Source organism: Pogoniulus pusillus, chromosome 34 (genome assembly GCF_015220805.1).
Source record: "Pogoniulus pusillus isolate bPogPus1 chromosome 34, bPogPus1.pri, whole genome shotgun sequence".
Taxonomy (NCBI): domain Eukaryota; kingdom Metazoa; phylum Chordata; class Aves; order Piciformes; family Lybiidae; genus Pogoniulus; species Pogoniulus pusillus.
This window is the reverse complement of record NC_087297.1, coordinates 10,824,046-10,844,104: the sequence shown is the minus strand read 5'-3', so window position 1 is coordinate 10,844,104 and position 20,059 is coordinate 10,824,046. Positions and strand designations below refer to the sequence as shown.

Below are 20,059 nucleotides of genomic sequence, written 5' to 3'. Positions count from 1 at the left end.
TCTGTAGAAATGACAGCTCAGATAAAGGCACATCTTGGGGCTCATGAGTATCATCTTACAGAGCCAAGAAAAGCAGCTGGACTGATGAGTTCTTCACAACTCACTTGAGCAGGCAGAGATAAGGGTAAGCTGACAACAAGTGGTTCCAGGAGCCCTCTGCTTTCAAAGATTTGTGGCCATTTGCACATATTCTTATTGGTCCAAAGAGGCTGCCCAGGCTGTTAAAAATTTGTTTTAATTTGCTTTCAATTTAGAACACAGTTCTGTGATCAATAGTATTTAATTACCTGAGAGGCCAGGTCCGAGCTGATTGAGGAGCAGCTGTGTGACCATTAGCAGTATAACACACTGCTGATGGGTTAGAGTGTGTGCTTGTTTGCTGCCCACTATCACCAGCCTGGTTGGACATCCAGCCTGTGAATTGCTAGTTCAAAAGCAAGGCAGCTTCCAGAGTGGGCTGCTGTCAAAATGTACCTTTCCTTTTCCAAGATCAGCGAGTTGCTACAGGAAATTTCCTTACGGAGAGGCACTGGACCATTATTAGCATCACAAGAGCACTGCAGTGCTCAAGCTGCCCTTGTCTAGCCATAGGAGGAAGGCAGATCCATTCCTGGTCACAGTTTACAGCTCTGTGAGGCATGCCTGTACCAAGCAGTTTTCATTTCCTTCTGGGACAGCACAGAACATCAGGCAACATGTCTGGATGCTGGGTTAGTGAAGTGATGTTTTCATCACTGCTACCAGTGATGAAAACATCTGATACTAATTAAAGTTATCAACCTTCTTCCCTTGTTTTGTAAGACCTCTTACCTGGGACAGAAGGTGGTTAGCACCAGAGGACCACTGAGCATCAAGAAGAAGGTTGCAGTGGTTGTATGAAGCCTAGAAGCACCTAACTTTTACCCATCAGCCTGGGTTTGGGAATGTGGCAGCTACCTAGTTGAGTTAGGAGGTGCCAGTTGCCACTTGGAAAGTTCTCAGCCTCCACCCTCTGTGGACATGGAGGATGTGTTGGAAGGCACATGTAATGTCACCTGTAATGACAATGTGTTAGAGTGACCTCCTGACTTGGCACAATTTTCCACCAGCAGGAATTCCAAGAGGAGCCATCATGGATCCTTACAGACACTTGACTGCTGTCAGCTCAGGCTGCCTGGGCTCACAAGGCATGTGGCCCTCATGTCTTTTATATCTCCTGCCTACCTGATGCTGTGCAGCCATACCAAGTACAAACCTGCTGCTGAGCCTGTCTAGAGCAATGGAGTTGCTGAACCATCCTCATGGAGCCTGCTTACTTCTTCTTGCACTTAGCAGCAACTTGGGTGTTGCTGGAAGCTCTGCCATTACATGTTTGGGGTAGGGCTCCAAAATGGCAGTGCAATGTGTCTAAAAGGACTGCCCTTCCAAACCCAGCTCCTGCTTGGACACTGTGTCCTTCTCCAAAACTCGGAGAGGCAAAAGAACAGATGGTGGTGGGGTAGGAGTGGAGCAAGTGGAACCTCAGCCAGTTCCTCCACCAGCTGCAGCTCATTCGTTTCCTGGGAAAACTGGGAGGGTCACTCTGTCAGGGACAACCTGGCTAATTGTTTTCTGCTGAGTGCTTGGCAGCTGTGTGCTGTAACTTGAAATCACACATGTGTCCCACATCAGCAGTAAATCAACTTTTCTCTGACTTCCCTGCCCCCAGTTGCTGCTTCCCCCTGAAGCCCTTTGTAATTGTTCTTGGAGCCAAGCCCTGCTGGTCTGATGTCCCAGCTGTGCCATCCCATCTATCTACTGCAGTTCGGCAGCCTTTTGCCCCAGGCTTTGAAATGATTGAAATCTCAACCCCTCAGCACCTTCGATGCCAGCCAGCCCTGATGCCAGAGCCCCCAGTAATGCCCTCAGCTGGAAACAAAGGAAAAGCAGGAAGCAAGCAAGCAAGCAAACAAAACCAAAGGCAAAAAGAAAATCAAATCTCCAGTGCAGTAACTATTTCCAGACATACCTGAAGGTGAAGTGGGGAAGATGTGCACTGCCTGAGCTCTTGCCCAAGGATCAGGTTGTGGCAAGACTCTCATACAGTGTCTCCTACAGGCAATGTCTGCTCCATTTGGAATTGTTCCTTAGGTTGAGCTTTGGGTAAGTTCTCTGATACAGAGTCTTAGGTTCTCTGATACAGAAGTGCTGGGGACAGGCTATGAAGGGGTCAGGAAGGCCAAATTTGAGGTAGCAGGAGATTCTGAGGGAGCAGGATTACTGATGTTCATTATGGTCACCACCAACCTACACTGAGTCTGTGCATGCACTTGTGCTGCTCTCAACAGCAGCTTGTCACTATTTTAGCCCTTGCATGCCAGTCGAGGAATTTCTATGAGATGTCTCTTTTTAATGTTGGACCACAGCCCCAGAGGCAAGGCTGGCACTACAGATACAACTCAAATGTCAAAAGCAATTTAAGGCTGAGCTCTGTGTGTGTGTTAGCCATGCATGTCTGATTAACTAAGTTAATTTTCATCCATATGAAGTCAAATGGTAAGCATATGGATTTTTTTCTTCCTGTGGTGCATAGTCTAAAGTTTTACTAAACAGCTTCATGAACAAATCAAAATTTCACCCTGCTAACATGAGGGGTTTAGTGAAACCTGCAACAAGGCTCAGCAAGCACACACACTACTGCTAATAAGGCAGCTCTCTTCCTCACAAAGGGTTAAAGCTAAGTATTTGGAAGCCTTCTTGCTCATAAAGGGGTAAAGCTAAGTACTTGGAAGCCTTCTTGCTCATAAAGGGTTAAAGCTAAGTACTTGGAAGTAAATCAAGTTTGCTCAGAAGAAGAAACACAGAAGTGCACTGTGTAGTCCCTCAACATATAGAAATGCACACACGACATTGGGCATGCAAATTGCCTCATGGTAAGTGTGGCTTATTTGCTGTTTGCTTGTATGTATATATCAGCATTTCTTCAGGTGCAGCTGTGAGGGTGCAGTATGGAAGGTCAGAGATAAGCTGAATGAACCCAGTCTTTAGCATTCTGAGCTAAGATCTGTGATACACAGGAGATTCTAATCTAGTTCTAATCAACTACCTAAATTAGAGGCAGAATTTCTAACCTTGTGATTTGTGCTCAACAAAGCAGGAGAAAGCAAACAGAAAAATAAAGCAAATTACTTAGAGCTTGAGAAAATCTAAAAGATGAGGTCTTTTCCAAGTCTTCACCCTCTCAGGAAGGCCATCAAATAGGGAGCTCCAGGGATGGGGGAGGGAATGAGAACCGTCCAGAAGTGCAGCTGCTAAGGGACTCCCAGCACCTTGGATATCATCACCAAAAAGTACTCCCAGCTGGGTTCCATTTGTTCAGGCTCCTGAATGGGCTCAAATGGGACACAGCTGAGGCACCTGCCTCTGCATGTTCTCCTCCTCCCCTGACTTCTGATTTCCTCTTCAGTTTGGCATTTGGACTTAGGTGTATGTAGATGAAGATTTTAGCTCATTCTGCAGACTTCCAAACTCTTTATATTATTTCAGCGTAGATCACTGTTTTGGATAGCTGTTGGCATTTATTTAGGTGACCAAGCAGACTGATTTTTGTCATGAAAATGTTTTAGAAGTGGAAAACCTTTACCCACAGCAGAGACACACTTCATAATTTGCAGGTCTACTCACCCAAGTCATACACTGAGAAAAAAACCTATGTGGTAATCCCTAAAGCCATATACTGGCTTAGATTTGTAGATAATTATCATACAATCATAGAATCAAGCAGGTTGGAAGAGACTTCCAAGCTCATCCAGTCCAACCTAGCACCCAATCAACCAGACCATGGCACTAAGTGCCTCATTCAGGCTTTTCTTGAACACCTCCAGGGATGGCAACTCCACCACCTCCCTGGGCAGCCCATTCCAATGCCAAACACTCTCTCTAGCAAGAACTTCCTCCTAACATCCAGCCTAGACCTGCCCTGGCACAACCTGAGACTGTGTCCCCTTGTTCTTTTCCTGCTTGCCTGGCAGAAGAGCCTGACCCCACCTGGCTACAGCCTCCCTTCAGGTAGCTGCAGATGGCAATGAGCTCTGCCCTGAGCCTCCTCTTGTGCAGGCTGCACACCCCCAGCTCCCTCAGCCTCTCCTCAAGGGCTGTGTTCCAGGCCCCTCATCAGCTTCATCACCCTTCTGTGGAAGATGTTTTCTCTAAACAGGCACATTTTGAAATGTGGGAGCTGTTGTCCTATTGCTTGGAGACATCACTTCAGGTGCTGCTGTGCTTTGCCATCCCCTCTGCAGGAATGGAGTGGCTTGTCAGGGGCTGACATCAGGCAGCCTCCAAAGTAGCAGCCTGTGCTGATATGTCAGATCAATGTCTGCCAGCTCTGGTGACGAGGTCATTGAGCAACAGCCAGTGGATCTGTCAAGCTCATGATCAGAGGAACGGATCACAGCAGTCCCAAAGCAGTAGAAGAAATTACTGTTAGTGACAGCAACAGCACTGATGACCATTTTGAGCAAGAATTGTCAAGTGACTCTAATGCCACTAAACTAAGCAGTAGCTTCCTGAAGATGAGGATGCCTCACAACAAATGGGAGTGTAGCTGCATGGCAAGCTCTTGTCCTGCTTTAACAAAGGCAGTCAAGGAGTCACAGCCTAGGCAGTGCTTTCTGCCACCCCCAAGCCTGTCCTAGGAGTTGTCTGCCTTAGACTCTGTCTTTGCTCTCTCACAAGTCTGACCCAAACCCCAGCATGACTCACTTTCCTGGGGAGCTCTCTCAGGTGCATAAACTCCCATTTCATACCCTCCATAATGCATGCACACTGCTGCAAAATTAATTTGAGTTTTAGTAAGCCATTTTAGAAAGAAATCCATGTCAGCTCTAACCTTCAGAATGAATCAGGAAAAACAGTTCCCCCGGATAAAAGCTCTTTTTGGGATGAATTCTTGATGTGCTCTAGTGACAGAGCTACTTCAGGGCACAGCTGGAACTATGTGGCTACTTTCCCCTTCCTATCTTCCATTTTCTTTTGCATACTGCATCCTAGTTGCTCAGGGCTTTGCTTTTTGAAGGTTTTCCTCCTCCTTCTCTTTTAGCTCCTACCTTTTCTCCTGTTCCATTATCTTTTATCTCAGCAGGGGTGAATTTGCAAATTGGAGCAGGTTCAGCAGAGGGCCACACAGATGATTAGAGAACTGGACTGCATGATGCATGGAAAGCTGAGATCTGTGTCCATCACAAGGAGGAGATTGCTCACAGAAGATTTATCATAGTCTTCAGCTACCTGAAAATGTGCAATAGAGAAGTTGTCAGATTCTTGGAAGTGCAGAGTGAAATGACAAGAGGCAATTGACAAAGTCACAGCAATAAAACATCCAGGTGGATCTAAGGAGAGATATTTTCTCTGTGTGGGTGGTTAAACCTGCAACAGCTGCCTAGAGAGCCTCTAGGATCTCCACCTGTGATGGTTTGAGGCTAATTGGAGTATTTTAATGAATTTAAGAAAACAATGGTGATTTCTACTTCACTCACAGGTTTGCTGAGGTGTATTAAAGCAAAGACACAAACACAGATAAGACAGAGAGTCTCTATCTGACAGAGTCAGTGTCTGTGTTTTCTCCCTGAGCTTCTGCTGTTCTGCTTGGATCTGTGTAACCCAATTAATCCTTCTGCTTCTACCCCCTCTTGCTGATCCTTCCAGCTCACCTTGCACTAAGGCAGCCTCTGGGATAAGGTAGAGGGGTGGAAAGGTGGTTGGGAGCCACTCCTGGGGACTCTGATTTCTGGGAGGGCTGTTATGTTGCTTTATTATCTTTAAGTTGCACAGAACTGTAAATATCTGTAATACATTGCAAAGATCTGCTTGTATATTGTGCTAAGCTGTGGCTATCAAGCTTCATTCCTTATCTTCCAGCCAGCTGAGTCTAGTCTGGGTGAATTCATTGTGAGTGAGGGCAGGTATCTCCCAAACCATCATGTCATCCTTGAAGATGCTTAAAACTCCCAGACAGAGAACTCGGCAACCTGATCTAACTTCAGAGAACTCAGCAACCTGACCTAACTTTGAAGCTAGCCCTGATCTGAGTGGCAAGTTGAATTCCAGCTCCAACAACTACGTGATTCTGTCTTCAACTCTCTCTACCCTGCTAACCTTTGTTTTCTTAAAGCTTTCTTCTCAAACAAGCTTCTCTGTAGCCCACCCCACTCAAGCCTACTGCCCTACCTGCTCAGCCACCAGTAACACTGCCCCCAGAGCGAAGCTGTGCTTTTGATTCGAGTGCACACCTGTCCTGTGGCAGGCAAAGAAGAGCAGGGGCAGGTGTTTGTGAGGCACAAGGACGTCTGTAGGACAGTCTGATGATTCTGGCTCAGCCAGCAGTGGAGGGGAACGGAAGGCTGTGCAGAGGAAGGGTGCTCCTCAGCCGTGCCTCCCAGGCACTCAGGAAGCACCTGCACAGGACAGCCGCACTCTGTACCTACCTCTGGGCCTTCAGAGGCTGAGTACATCAGCCAAGATCAAACTCCTGCTCAGAAGAATCAAGCAGCCTCTGCCAGAACCTTGTGCCATCAACAGGCACAGGACACAGCTTCTGGGAGGCAGCAGCACATCACCTCCCTGGGCACTGCTGCCCTGCAGCTCCAGGCTCCATCATCAAGACTGTCCAGCCCCAGGAGGCTGAGACAAAGCCAAGCCATGAAAGAACAGTTTCCTTTGTTTCCTTATTGTTCTCCTGCTCTGCCTATATACAATGACATAAATTCTGAGGGTGGTTTGTGCTGTGTTTAAGGAAAGGGATAGTGGTGTCCTCCCCATTCTAAGCCACCCATCAGTTCTCTGACACAGATGTTTTGGGACTATTACTCATGTAGTGCTGTGGTTTAGATATTTGATCAAATCAGTGTCTAAAGCACACCCCAATGCTCCAGCTTCTATCAAACAGTGATTGCATGGCATCAAGGTCATCTCTGTTTCTCCATTTGCCCCTTCAGTGCTTAGACTGGGAGGTACACAGTAGGTTGGGAAGGGACACAACCAGGAAGATGACCTGAACTAACCAAAGAGATACTCCATACCATTATAATGCCATGTTCAGCAATAAAAAGCAAGAAGAGGAGGGGTTTAGGAGGGAGACCAATGTCCAGCCTCTTCAGATATAAAGTCAGCTGTGTACCTCACAGTAGATGTAAGTTATAATGATTTTCTTCCCTTTGTTCTTAAACTATGTTCCAGCACCTCAACATCTCTCTTGAATTGAGGAGCCTAGAACTGGACACAGCACTCAAGGTGTGGCCTGAGCAGTGATGACTACAGGGGCAGAAGAACCTCCCTTGTCCTGCTGCCCACACTGCTCCCGAGCCAGCCCAGGATGCCATTGGCTCTGCTGCCCACCTGGGCACTCTGCTGGCTCATCTTCAGCTACTCTCTACCAGCATCCCCAGCTCCCTCTCTGCCTGGCTGCTCTCAGCCACTCTGTCCCCAGCCTGTAGTGCTGCTTGGGGTTGTTGTGTCCAAAGTGTAGAACCCTGCCCTTGGCCTTGTTCAATCTCATCCCATTGCCTCTGCTCTCCTATCCAGCCTGGCCAGGTCCCTCTGCAGGGTAGGTAAGTGGCACATCTGGGCTTCTATAAAATTAAAATAAACCACATATCCCCTTTGTGCACAAGAAGTTGATCAGTATCTTTGATACATCTCAATTTACAGTCAGACTTGATGATCTCAAAGGTCTTTTCCAACCTACATGACACAGGCTTTACAAAGACAAAACCCCACAGGGATAAACGTAAAGACTGACAGCAGCATAACACAAACTCTCTTTGCCCAGCTTCACTCCTTATTTACTGTGACAACTTAAAACAACTTTTCAACTAAGTACTCAGGAAACTCTGTGCTTGTGAACCTGGCTCAGCTGTGTCAGCCAGCAAAGAGAAAGGAAGTACAACCCTAAACTGGTGTGTTAGGTGTGCTCTGAAGTACAAAGTCTAGGATCACAGGGATTACACCAGGCTAGCTGGAGGAGAACGTACCAGGGAAGTGATACCTGAGCCACCACCACCAAACCCTGAGAGCAGATTAGTGAGCAAACTAAAGAGAGATCCCTGCTACTGCAGGAATAAAAAATGCCACCTGGAACAAAGCAGCACATTCTTTCCTCTGGCATTTCTCAGAGCATGTGTCCAGTTCTGGGCCCCTGAATTCAAGAGAGATGTTGAGGTGCTGGAAGGTGTCCAGAGAAGGGTGACAAAGCTGGTGAGGGGCCTGGAACACAAACCCTGTGAGGAGAGGCTGAGGGAGCTGGGGGTGTGCAGCCTGCAGAAGAGGAGGCTCAGGGCAGACCTCATTGCTGGCTACAACTACCTGAAGGGAGGTTGTAGCCAGGTGGGGGTTGGCCTCTTCTCCCAGGCAACCAGCAATAGAACAAGGGGTCACAGTCTCAAGTTGTGCTGGGGAAAGTATAGGCTGGATGTTAGGAGGAAGTTGTTGGCAGAGAGAGTGATTGGCATTGGAATGGGCTGCCCAGGGAGGTGGTGGAGGCACCGTCCCTGGAGGTGTTGAAGCCAAGCCTGGCTGAGGCACTTAGTGCCATGGTCTGGTTGACTGGCTAGGGCTGGGTGCTAGGTTGGACTGGATGATCTTGGAGGTCTCTTCCAACCTGGTTGATTCTGTGATTCTATGATTCTATGTTTTACTAAGCCAAATAAATCAAAGGTTTTAGAGAACAATTAGCGGAGGAAGATAAGGTTCAGGTAGTAGTTGACAGAAGCAAGGAAAACCCAAATGATTCAGAAAGGCTGTTGCAATTAAAAGGGAGAAAAAGAAAAGGCTCTACACTACTGGTGTTGAACAGCTTCAAAAGAGGCCTCAGGACCTGAAGCTGGATGAAAGAAGAGCTCAAGCATTAGGAGAAGCATCAAGAAATTTGCAGCAATCTTTACCTTTTGGTCAAAGCCAAAGAAACATTTGTTGGAGTGGTTCCTGGAATTAATAGGCTAAAGCCTTTTCAACCCCACCAGCATTAGTTACTGTAACAGGACTTTGAGGTTTGGAGCTGGAGCTTTTGGAGGATAAGTAAACATATATACATGTCAACCTAGAGACAGTCCCTGCCCCAGAGACTTCCCAGTCTAGACTCCAGGCATGAAACTGATGTGGAAAGCAGATAGGGAGGGGAAGATGTTCTGTAGACAAAAGCTGTTGTGAAATAGGTGGCACAGGAAGAGAACTGGTGATTGAAAAGCAGGGGGGAAAGAGTTTGCCAACAGATAGAATGAAATGCCTGGGAAAAGACTCCAAAAAATGAGGGAGTGGCAGAAGAGTGCATGAGAAGGGTATAAAAAAAACTACAGGGAGCTTCTCACAGCAGAGAAAATGCTGAAGGATGGAAATAACAAATGAAACTTATTTGGTTCCTGGTAACTGTGAATGGGATCTATTGAAACCATGACCACAGCTGAAGACCACTGTGCTATGTTTCAAACTAGAGAAGAGCAGATTTAGACTGGATGTTAGGAACAAGATCTTTCCCATGAGGGTGATGGAATACTGGAACAGGTTGTCCGGGGAGGTAGTTGAGGCCCCATCCCTGGAGATATTCAAGATGAGACTTGAAAAGGCTCAACCTGATCTAGCTGAGAATGTCCCTGCTGACTGCAGAGGGGTTGGACTAGATGACCTTGGGATGTCCCTTCCAACCCAGACCATTCTATGACTCTGTGATTCTATGATTCTGTGAATTTATGATTCTGTGATGCTCTGATTCTTTGATTCTCTGATTCTATGATTCTGTGATGCTCTGATTCTTCGATTCTATGATTCTGTGATGCTCTGATTCTTTGATTCTGTGATTCTGTGATGCTCTGATTCTTTGATTCTATGATTCTGTGATGCTCTATCATTCTGTGATTCTCTGATTCTGTGATTCTCTGATTTTATGATTCTGTGATTCCATGATTCTGTGATTTTATGGTTCTATGACTCTGTGATTCAGTGCTTCTATGTTTCTATATAGCATGCAACCCAAAAAGGCCTTTCCTGACACAAAAGGAATATATGATAAATGACAATGAAAACCGAAACAAACCCCTCTGTGTCTCAGTAACACAAGACCGTTCCAGTGTCGTCAACTTCTCTATGCCACAGCAGGAACAAGCCTTGAGAAGAGGTTTTGAGGAGGAAGATGAATTCCAGGGCACTCCAGTTATTTTATGTGAAGTCCTGCCTCCAAATTTCTGCCAGGAATCATTCCTGGAAGTGCGTAGTCACCCCGAGAAATGACTGCCTTCACCTCCTGATGTGGGAGAGGATCCAAGCAAAGAGGAGAGCCCAGACAGGACTCCACTGGCACTTTGTTCCCCAGTTCACTATTTATGTTGTGGGGAAAAAAAAAGTAGAAGTTAAGGCAACTGCACAACGGTTACAGGATGTCCTGTTGCATTTATCTAGCGGTGCAGGCGAATGACTCACCCCAAATATTTGGTGATCGGAAACTATTCTGTTTTTCTTTCTTTCTCACATTTCTTCCTGAAAATATCAAGCATTCAAACTCTGAAAGATGGTTAAAGGCAACATCTTAAAGCTCTGTGAATTCAAGGAAAGAATAAGGAAGCTGAATCTGTCTTTGAAAGCTTCTCGTAGCCCAGAAAAGAAACCCAAAGCCCAGGTGATGAAAATGTGCCTGCACAGCTCTGGTGGCTGTGCTACACGGAAGAAAACAGTGTCACAGAATCACACAGGATCACAGGATGCTGGTTGGAAGGGACTTCTGTACATCATCTTGTCCACCCCCTCCTCCAGAGCAGGATCATCCAGAGTAAATCGCCCAGGAAGATGTCCAGGTGGGTTTGGAATGCCTCCAGAGATGGAGACTATGCAACCTCTCTGGGCAGCCTGCTCCAGTGCTCTGGAATGCCCAAAGTGAAGAACTTTTCCCTTATGTTTATGTGGAACCTCCTGGGTTGCAATTTGTGTCCATTGCATCCTCCAGATCACTGGAAAAGGTCCTGCCCAGAGTATATTCTTTGCCATGGGTTAAAGTTAAAAGATGCCCCTGAGTGGCCAGTCATGCCAGCCACATTTCACACCAGCATTAACAACCTTAAACTGGCCGGGGGATGTGCAGTCTGGAGGAGAGGAGGCTCAGGGCAGAGCTCATTGCTGTCTACAACTACCTGAAGGGAGGCTGCAGCCAGGTGGGGTTGGGCTCTTCTACCACGCCAGCAGCAACAGAACAAGGGGACACAGTCTCAAGTTGTAGCAGGGAGGTCTAGGCTGGATGTTTTAGGAAGTTCTTCACAGAGAGAGTGATTGGCATTGGAATGGGCTGCCCAGGGAGGTGGTGGAGTCAATGTCTCTGGAGGTGCTCAAGACAAGATGGGATGAGGTACTTAGTGCCATGGTCTGGCTGACTGGACAGTGCTGGGTGCTAGGTTGGACTGGATGATCTTGGAGGTCTCTTCCAACCTGGTTGATTCTATTATTCTATGAAACTGTTCCCAGTTCCTGTGGTACAGAATCCAGGGCAAGGTTGCTCACCTATGGTTGTCCAGGCTGTAGGTCGCTGGCACGTGGCCTATGCACAGCTGGGAGGATACTTGGTGTCTTCTTCCTCCCTTTGTCACATCTCCTCTGGACCAGCCTGGGACAGGGAAAAAATGAATCCCAGTCCCTGCTCCAAGGGATGTATAAAGTAAACAGAGATTGGTTACAAAGGTGGGTTGGGTATGCTAAAAAAAGATCTGTCCAGAAGAGTCTGTGGTCCAAAAGAGATCAGAAGAGGAATCCTTGAGTCGTTTTGGTTGGAAGAGACCTTTAAAATCAAGTCCAACAATTAACCCAGCAGCACCAAGTCACCACTAAACCTTGTCTCTCAGCACATCTCTTTAAAATCCCTCCAGGGATGGGAACTCCACCACCCCACACTTTTGGACCTATAAATGAGGGGGAAAAGAAACCCAACCTAAAAGTGGTTGACTTAGGTGAGAGCAAAGACTGTTACCGGACATTTCACAACAAATCAATCCTTGTGTGGCTGTGTTTAAGAAGCTGCCAAGAGCCATTAGGCATGCTGACCTAGGAGGAGTGAATAAAGGGTCAGACTGACCATCAGATGATTTTGTGTATCTCCAGGATTTAAGGCTGTCTCGCTTCACATTTTCTCAGCACCCACAGAGCTGGAAATGGAACTGCGATGTTAGTGAAGCTGAGATTATCATGTGGTTCCTCGATTACCATCAGGCAGAGAATTAAGCAAACATCAGATCCCATGACATTCACAGGATTGTGAGAGTTGGTGGGACTGGGTATCTCAGCATACAGAAGAATGTCTTTGTGCTGTGCTTGTTTTGGGTGCTGAGCACTCAGCTATTGCCGGGTATCTTTCTGCCTCTCTCTTTTGCTTACAGGGAGGAATTTCTCAGTCCTGTGCAGTAGGGGAACAGATAGGAAATGGCAGTTCCTGTCCCAGGGACAGAGAGAAAAAAAAAAGGTGGGAGGCAGAAGAACAGCATAAGCAGCTCAATGGCTTGGCCAGACACCAAGCTCTGTTCTGACTTCCAGCTCAGAGCTTTGGACCCCAGCCCCCCTTACGTGGAAGGTTTTGTTATAAAAGTCCACTGGGTTACGCAAAAGGGAGGCAGAACTAAAGGCAGCCTAAGAATATCATCCTTAAGACTCACAAAGTCCATGCCTTAAAAAGTCCTTTTATGGGCCTTTTCCCAAATAATAGCTGCCTCAGGCTCCAATGCCTCACGCCCAAGCACAGATTGGGTTCAATTCCTGAAGAAGTTGGTTTGTCTGCTCAATTGTTTCCCATGGATCAGCCTGTTCGCAAACACAAACCACGCCAGCTTCCAGCTGGGTGTTGCTGCTGCCAATTTCAAGACAATAAATGGTTCAGGACGGAGCAAAATTCAAACCTTCGATTCCACAGAGCAATAAAAGCAGTAGACATTGTCTGCTGACACACTGCCAGAGTAAACACTACCTACTGTAGAAGTTTCCATCCAGGGCTTTCGTCAGGTTGAAGTACAACCACAGACGCTATGGAGCTTTATCCTGCATTAGAAGAGTTGTCAGGAATGATTGAAAAACACTTTAATTACATTCTCCAACATATTACTCATTGCATCTTAAGAAGCTACAATCAGGGGGGAAAGCCTTCAGGGAAGAGTTAAATGGCTCCCATGGTATTTCTGGTACCCCAAGGCAGGTGTTTCTAGCACATCAAAACCAAGGGAATGTGAGCTCAGCACATCTGCAATGTGACTCCTGGTGGCAGCCAAGCCAGCAGAAGGGCTTTCAGATCACCTTTGTTATTTGGTTGTTGTTTTCTTTATCAATACACTGAATTATGATGTTAGGAACAAGTTCTTGATGTTAGGAAGTTCTTCAACATGAGGGTGGTGAGACCCTGAACAGGTTGCTCAGGGAGGTGGTCAAAGCCTCATCGCTGGAAGTGTTTAAGGCCAGGCTGGATGAGGCTGTGGCCAGCCTGATCAAGTATGAGGTGTCCCTGCCCATGGCAGGGGGGTTGGAACTGGCTGATCCTTGTGGTCCCTTCCAGCCCTGACTGATTCTGTGAGTCTATGAATTACCACAGTGCTGGTTGTATGCAGGTAATGGACCACTGGTAGGGAGCCATCTCCTAATGTTGGTGGAAACATTTGCTACAAACAAAACCAAAGTGCTAGAAATGTGCTAGAATTAGGAGGATGTGTGTATACACATATATATATCCTTTAAAAATAAATCCACTGTGTTCTAACCCTCTCACAGTTAACAAAAACTTACTTTGGCTCTTCCTGTACCTTTAGTAAAGCCATGTTCCAGTTCACAGCTTTATGGAGCCACAGAGCTGTTTTGGTTGGAAAAGACCTCTGAGATCATTGAGTCCAACCATTGACCCAACACCACCATGGCCATTAAAACATGTCCCAAAATGCCATGTTTACACACTATTTGAGACTGCACCACCTTCACAAGATCACAGGTTATTAGGGTTGGAACGGACCCAAGGAGATCGTTGAGTCCAACCCCCCTGCCAGAGCAGGACCATACAATCTAGCACAGATCACAGAACTCATCCAGACAGGCCTTGAAAGTCTCCAGAGAAGGAGATTCCACAACCTCCCTGGGCAGCCTGTGCCAGTGCTTTGTGACCCTCATAGTAAAGAAGTTCCCCCTTGTGTTGAGGTGGAAGCTCCTATGCTGCAACTTACACCCATTGCCCCTTTTCCTATCCCAGGGAGCAGTGAGCAGAGCCTGTCCCCCCCTCTCCTGACCCCCAGCCCTCAGATATTTATAAACATGAATTAGATCTCCTCTCAATCTTCTCTTCTCCAGTCTAAGCAGCCCCAGGTCACTCAGCCTCTCCTCACCAGGCAGTGCTCCAGTCCCCTCGTCATCCTCATAGCTCTCTCCTGGACCCTCTCCAGCAGATCCCTGTTGCAGCCTATTGCAATGCCCACTCAGGGCAGTCAGAGCCAGATGTCCTGTGGTGCAAACACACCCAGGCAGCCACCAACAGACCTGGTTCTGTCCCTGAGGTCTGACTGCACCACTTGGTCTCCCCTGGCAGTGGTCAGAAGCATCCCCTAGGGGACTACATTTTCATTTGGGGCAATGAGAGGAACTATGAAGAAACCAGAGGAACGAGCCATAGAAAAGGCAGAGGCAGGAAAGGATGCTCTTTGGCACATCAAGGGTTAAAACGAGGAGGCTGTAATCTATTTATGGGAAAGAGCTAAGAGCTGTGTGTATGTGGCAAGCAGCTCCAGCTCCTGGAGCCACCGAGGTGGCAGAATCAAGCTGAGGATGCTAATTACTGTAACTGAAGAAGGAGTGCACTTATTATCTGATAGAAAGCAATTTTAGAAACACCCACAGCTTTAAAATAAGAGTAATAACAGTAATTGGAGACATGAACTGACAAGTTATATCACACCAGGCTGGAAGAACCCCCTGTCTTTACAGAGCACCCTTCTGTCAACCCCTGACAAATACACACACCCCAGCAGGCTGCACAGAGGATGTTCAAATATGCCCAAGCCCCCAGTTGTGGTGTTTCTGTTAGGTCTTGTTGTTCCCAGAGTAAGGTGGAATTCCAAAACCATATCAGTAATTGGCATCAAAACCACATTCCAGTTTGTCCAGGCAAATCAAATCAACTTCTCTGAGCTACCAGGTTTCCCTTGGACACAGGTAAGAGTTTGGTATCATCATCATCATCATCACAGATTGGCAGGGGTTGGAAATGACCTCTGGAGATGACCTAGTCCAATCCTACTGCTAAAACAGGGTCACCCAGAGCCAGGTTGCCCAGGATTGCATCCATGTGGGTTTGGAATCTCTCCTGGGAAGGAGACTCCATATTCAATTAAAGCAGGTACCTCAACCTCTCCCCTGCTGCTGACCATCAAAGGCTGAGGTGAGCCTACGTGCTGACGTGAGCTCTTCTCCATGCCACAACAGGTTTCAGGCTTCTCTTATTTAGGCTCATATCAGGTGAAAATAAAACTTAAAGACATCAGAAGCTAAAATATTTGCCCTATTTATCACATGGAGAAGCCATTCAGAAAGCACAGAGACTTGTGGCTTGAGCCAACAGTGCCAAGCTGCAACTGACTGTTGCCCACATGTCTCCCGTCTAGGCAGGAGAGGGCAGGGAGGACACAGGCACAGGTCCCATGTTGCTGCCTGCTTCCTCAGCTTGCCTTGAAAAGACAAAAAGACACAAAGTTTAGTAATAAAAGCAAGAAGCTTAGTGAAATGCAGGCTGGATGTAGCGCAAGGTAGGGGGAAGTTTTCTTTTCTCCCAGCCATTCTTGCCTTACTTTCATGGAATTCAACTTTTGGAAGTAGCAACAACTGAGAAAATAGCTCTATAAAAGTTGCCCCTCCCTGTTCCACGCTGGCTTTCAGCAGCTCTAGGATACCTTATCCTGTGGCTGCCCATGGAGACTGACAAGCAGAGGAAGTGGGAGGAGGAGGGGGAATGTATTTGCATTCCTTGTGTTTTCTGGGTTTGGAGGTTTATTCTGATAGCATCTCCAGGATGATCCAGTCTCTAATTAGCCCCAGAGCTAACGAGCTGTGAAAGCACTGTAAGTCACTTTTCTTTCCAGCAGCCCTTCTGTGTGCCCTGCTCAGCTACATCCAGATGTGCCATTCCCTCCAGACTGCTGCATCCTGAGAATCACAGAATTATGAATAGAATCATAGGACTACAGAATCATTAAGGTTGGAAAAGACCCCTAAGGTCACTGAGTCCACCTCTCAAGCCAACACCACCGTGCCCACTGACCTGTGCCCCAAGTGCCATCTCTACACATGTTTTGGACCTCCAGGAATGGTAACTCCACCACTTCCCTGAGCAGCCTTTGCCAACAGCTGACCGCTCCGATGGAATTGATCTGGATGCTCACCCTGATTTCCCAGTTAGGCAGAGGAGGCTGCCAGCATTTTCTCTCTCATGAGCTTGCTCACACCAGGGCTGTGAGTTGCACCTGCCCACCTGCCCCAGACCCAGCCTGGCACTGCCGCGCACAACGCTTGGCTCTCTCCTAGTGCCTCTCTGGATGTTTGCCATCTGGCAGGCCCTGCTCACATGTACAGCACTCTCTGAAGGGGGTGAGGGTTGTGCTTGCCACCAGCCACACAGACATACACATTGTGTGGGGCTGGCTGCATGCCTGGCTTTGCCCAGCTCTAGCGTAACCTACTCGTTCTGTGCATCTCAACCTGGGCGCATAAGCAGCATCCATTAGCAGCAACGACAACAACAATGCATCCTGATTCCAAAACAGTCTTGCCCTGCTTGCTACCACTTCATTCATTTGTCTGGCTGAGCTGCTTCATCTCTGTCCTGAGCTACACCCAGCAGCCCAGCTCCAGAGCTGCACTGTCCCGAGCAGCCGTGGGTGTAAGGCTGGGCAGCATCCATGCGTGCTCTGTGGCTCACAGGACTGAGAAGAACTGGAAAGAGGTGGAGGCAGGGTGTGAGATAACCTCTTCAGATAGCTGTGGCGGCTATGCAGCAGCAGCTGACGTTACAGGAACCCCCAAGGTAGGTATATAATGAACAGGATAATGTTTATCATTAGATGCATCTCCCAGCCAACACCTGTAAGGGTGGTGCACGTCAGCATCTGAAGGGGCCTACTAAAAGGCTGGGGAGGGACTTTTTAGGCTCTCAGGGAGTGACAGGACTGGGGGGAATGGAGCAAAGCTGGAGGTGGGGAGAGTCAGAGTCAAGGTGAGGAGGAAGTTGTTCATCATGAGAGTGGTGAGAGGCTGGAATGGGTTGCCCAGGGAGGTGGTTGAGGCCCCATGGCTGGAGGTGTTTAAGGCCAGGCTGGCTGAGGCTGTGGGCAGCCTGCTCTAGGGCAGGGTGTCTCTGCCATGGCAGGGAGGTTGGAACTGGCTGCTCCTTGTGGTCCCTTCCAACCCTGACTGATTCTATCTGCAGCTCCACGCGAGGTGACACAGTTTTAGTCCACACAAAAATGGCACAGAAAGGAAAGAATGATCACTATGGAGAAGCAGCCAGGCTTGGGTGTTCCCTATCCTATGCTTTTTGTCCCTGTCCACTCCAGCTTCCTGCTGCCCTTTGCTGCTTCAAACCAGCCCTTGCAGCTGTGTGGAGGAGCAGCCCTGCGTGCCCCACACTGCCAGGGCCCCTGCCCTGCTCTCACAGCTGGGGCTGCTGTGCCCCACAGAACGAGACACTGGTAGCCTGCCAGACAGCCTGAGATCACTCAGAGCACACTGAAACGAATTTTAAGTGAAGGCAAAGTGAAATTGTATTGGCATGCAAAGTAGAAGCACTCAGTTGCTGTCTGCAGAGCCAGACAGACATGGAAATGAGGAGAAGCAGCACATATGGCTAGCAGTGATTCTGACTGTTTTAGGTCCAGTTAGCCCTCCAGTTCTCCCAGCTGGAGAGAATCAGGAGGCTGAGCTGGGGTTCAGTCCCTGGGTAAGGCATCAGTTATCTGCAGGTATCCCCAGTTTAATTTAGATCCAGGACACGTTTTTCACACTGATGTTGTGGTTACTGTGGCTCACATTGCACTGCAGGCCTGGAGTGTGCAAGCTGGATTCCTGCCAGGGGAGCCTTAGCCAGGAGATCACTTCCACCACCACCAAGTTCTCAGCCCACAGGAGTGACCAGAGATGGTCTGAGATAAAATCCCAACCATGTGTGCTGCATGAGCCCTCTGCAGCAGCTCTTTCCCCCTCTAGCTCCCTTCCCAGGCTGCTACAGGACTTGATTACGCAGACCAAGCTGTAGTAGCTCTCCTGCATGGCTGGACACTGATTTTGGGATTGGAATCTGGGTTGCCCTGGTAGGGAGATGATCTAACAGCATGAAAGCCAGGAATGTCTCCTTGGCTACAAGTAGGGCATTTGAGGCTCAGGCCACCCATGGTACCAAGCAGGCATGCAGCTAGGACAAGGAGGCAGCAGCAAGATGTCCTGACTTCAAAACTCCTACTGCATCCCCTTGCTAGGCTGAGTGTTCACAGCTCTTTGTGCTAACCCCAACGGCCTTAGCAAATACAAATGACAAGTGCAGTGCAAGCAGCAAACTGCAGCACTCCTGTTACCACCAGAAAACAAAACTCATCACACCTCAGCAGCTGTCACCACCTCAGGCCACTGACTCATTTTGACCTTTTTGTTTGGTTTTTTTTGTTAATGAAAAGCTAATGAGGAAAGGACAAGGCAGGTCCTAGCCCTCAGGGGCAGCTGCCAGCCCACAGGGACAGGAGATGGCCACTCGTTGCGCTGCCTCCTTCCACTGGCTTTCTTTAGAGGCCCTTGGGGAGCTTGGAGTCTTTCAGAATCACAGAAACATCCAGGTTGGAAAAGTCCCTCCTCAGCATCACCAAGGCCAACCTAGAACCCTACTCTGCAAGATTCACCTTAAACCACAGCCCCAAGCACCACAGCCAAACCAGCCTTAAACACATGCAGGCTGGGTGACTCCATCACCTCCCTGGGCAGCTCATTCCAGTCCCTGACCACTCTCTCCATGAAAAACTTTTTCCTAATGTCCAACCTAAACCTGCCCAGCCTCAGCTTGAGGCCATTCCCCCTTGTTCTGTCTCCAGTGACCTGTGAGAAGGGACCAGTAGCAGCTTCTAAACAGTGTCCCTTTGGGTAGTTGTAGCAATGAGGTTCAGATGTTGTGTGGACCACAGCTGGTATCATTCTGCTGCCTATTGAGCCAAATGGGATTCCTTCTTGGCAGACCTTGATTCTGCAGGCTCCATATCCACTTGTGAACTGGTTTTCTATTTGCAAAGAGATGAAATCACTTCTCCACTTTGATTTTTTATGACAAGTGATGATCATTCTGGATGAGACTTTTCTTCTCGTTATCAGAGAAAACAAACAGGAGCAGCCAGACTGTTTCCTGCTTTTACATATCTATAACAAATGCCCCAGTTCATTAAACACAGCTGATAAATCAGAGCAGTCCCAAGTGCTGGACAATCCTAGCAGCCTCTCTCCAACTCTGTGCCTCAAGGCCAAAACATGAGGTGGACCTGCCTGGAAGCAATTGCAAGATAAGGACATTTTGGACATTCTCATCTGATTCCCAAACTGTCATCATGCATCCAGGTCTTGTCAGCTGTTTTGGTTGGAATTTTAACTGCAAGAGTTACAGCTTTCTTTCTGGAGGAAAGCTTGGGGGTTTTACAGACAATGCCCTTTACAGGCTGCAGTAAAAAAAAACCACATTCAAAAGTCTGGCAGTCAAGTCACAACCCTTGGCAGGAAGAAAGCAAGAGTGGACAGGAACAGCATCTCTTGCAGAAGCTACAAGGCAGGCATCCTAACTTTCAGCTGTGCAGCCTGAGCATGGCTCTGTTGCTCCTGCTTGGTCCTGCTCCCAGCATTCAGCTCATTCCTGGGCCATGAGGAGCCCTTGCTTGTAGAACACCCTTCCCTACACTACATCTTCAATAAGCTGTCCTCAGACCTGACAGCACCTCTTCTAGCAGTTCTGAGCAGGGTTAATGAGCACTCTGGCTGGTCATTTCTGTGTCAGGTGGAGAAGCTCCAGGAGGCTCACTCCTCTTGGCAGAATTGG

The 20,059-nt window shown here is 47.9% G+C and overlaps 1 protein-coding gene and 1 long non-coding RNA gene across 2 annotated transcripts in view; both read right to left on the bottom strand.

Annotated features, from left to right (window-relative positions):
* Positions 1-5,082, bottom strand: part of LYN (LYN proto-oncogene, Src family tyrosine kinase) — a 51,759-nt gene extending 46,677 nt beyond the window's left edge. Inside the window, exon 1 of the mRNA XM_064170598.1 lies at positions 5,067-5,082. The gene's annotated coding sequence lies outside the window, so the exon portion shown is untranslated. The remainder of the gene's footprint in view (positions 1-5,066) is intronic.
* Positions 5,083-5,095: 13 nt separating this feature from the next.
* LOC135189848 (uncharacterized) lies at positions 5,096-14,126 on the bottom strand. The gene is made up of 4 exons (XR_010308330.1): positions 11,494-14,126; positions 10,426-10,539; positions 10,043-10,322; positions 5,096-5,247 (listed from the first exon to the last, which is right to left on the bottom strand). It is a non-coding gene; the product is annotated as an uncharacterized LOC135189848 (long non-coding RNA).
* Between the last annotated feature and the right edge of the window lie 5,933 nt (positions 14,127-20,059).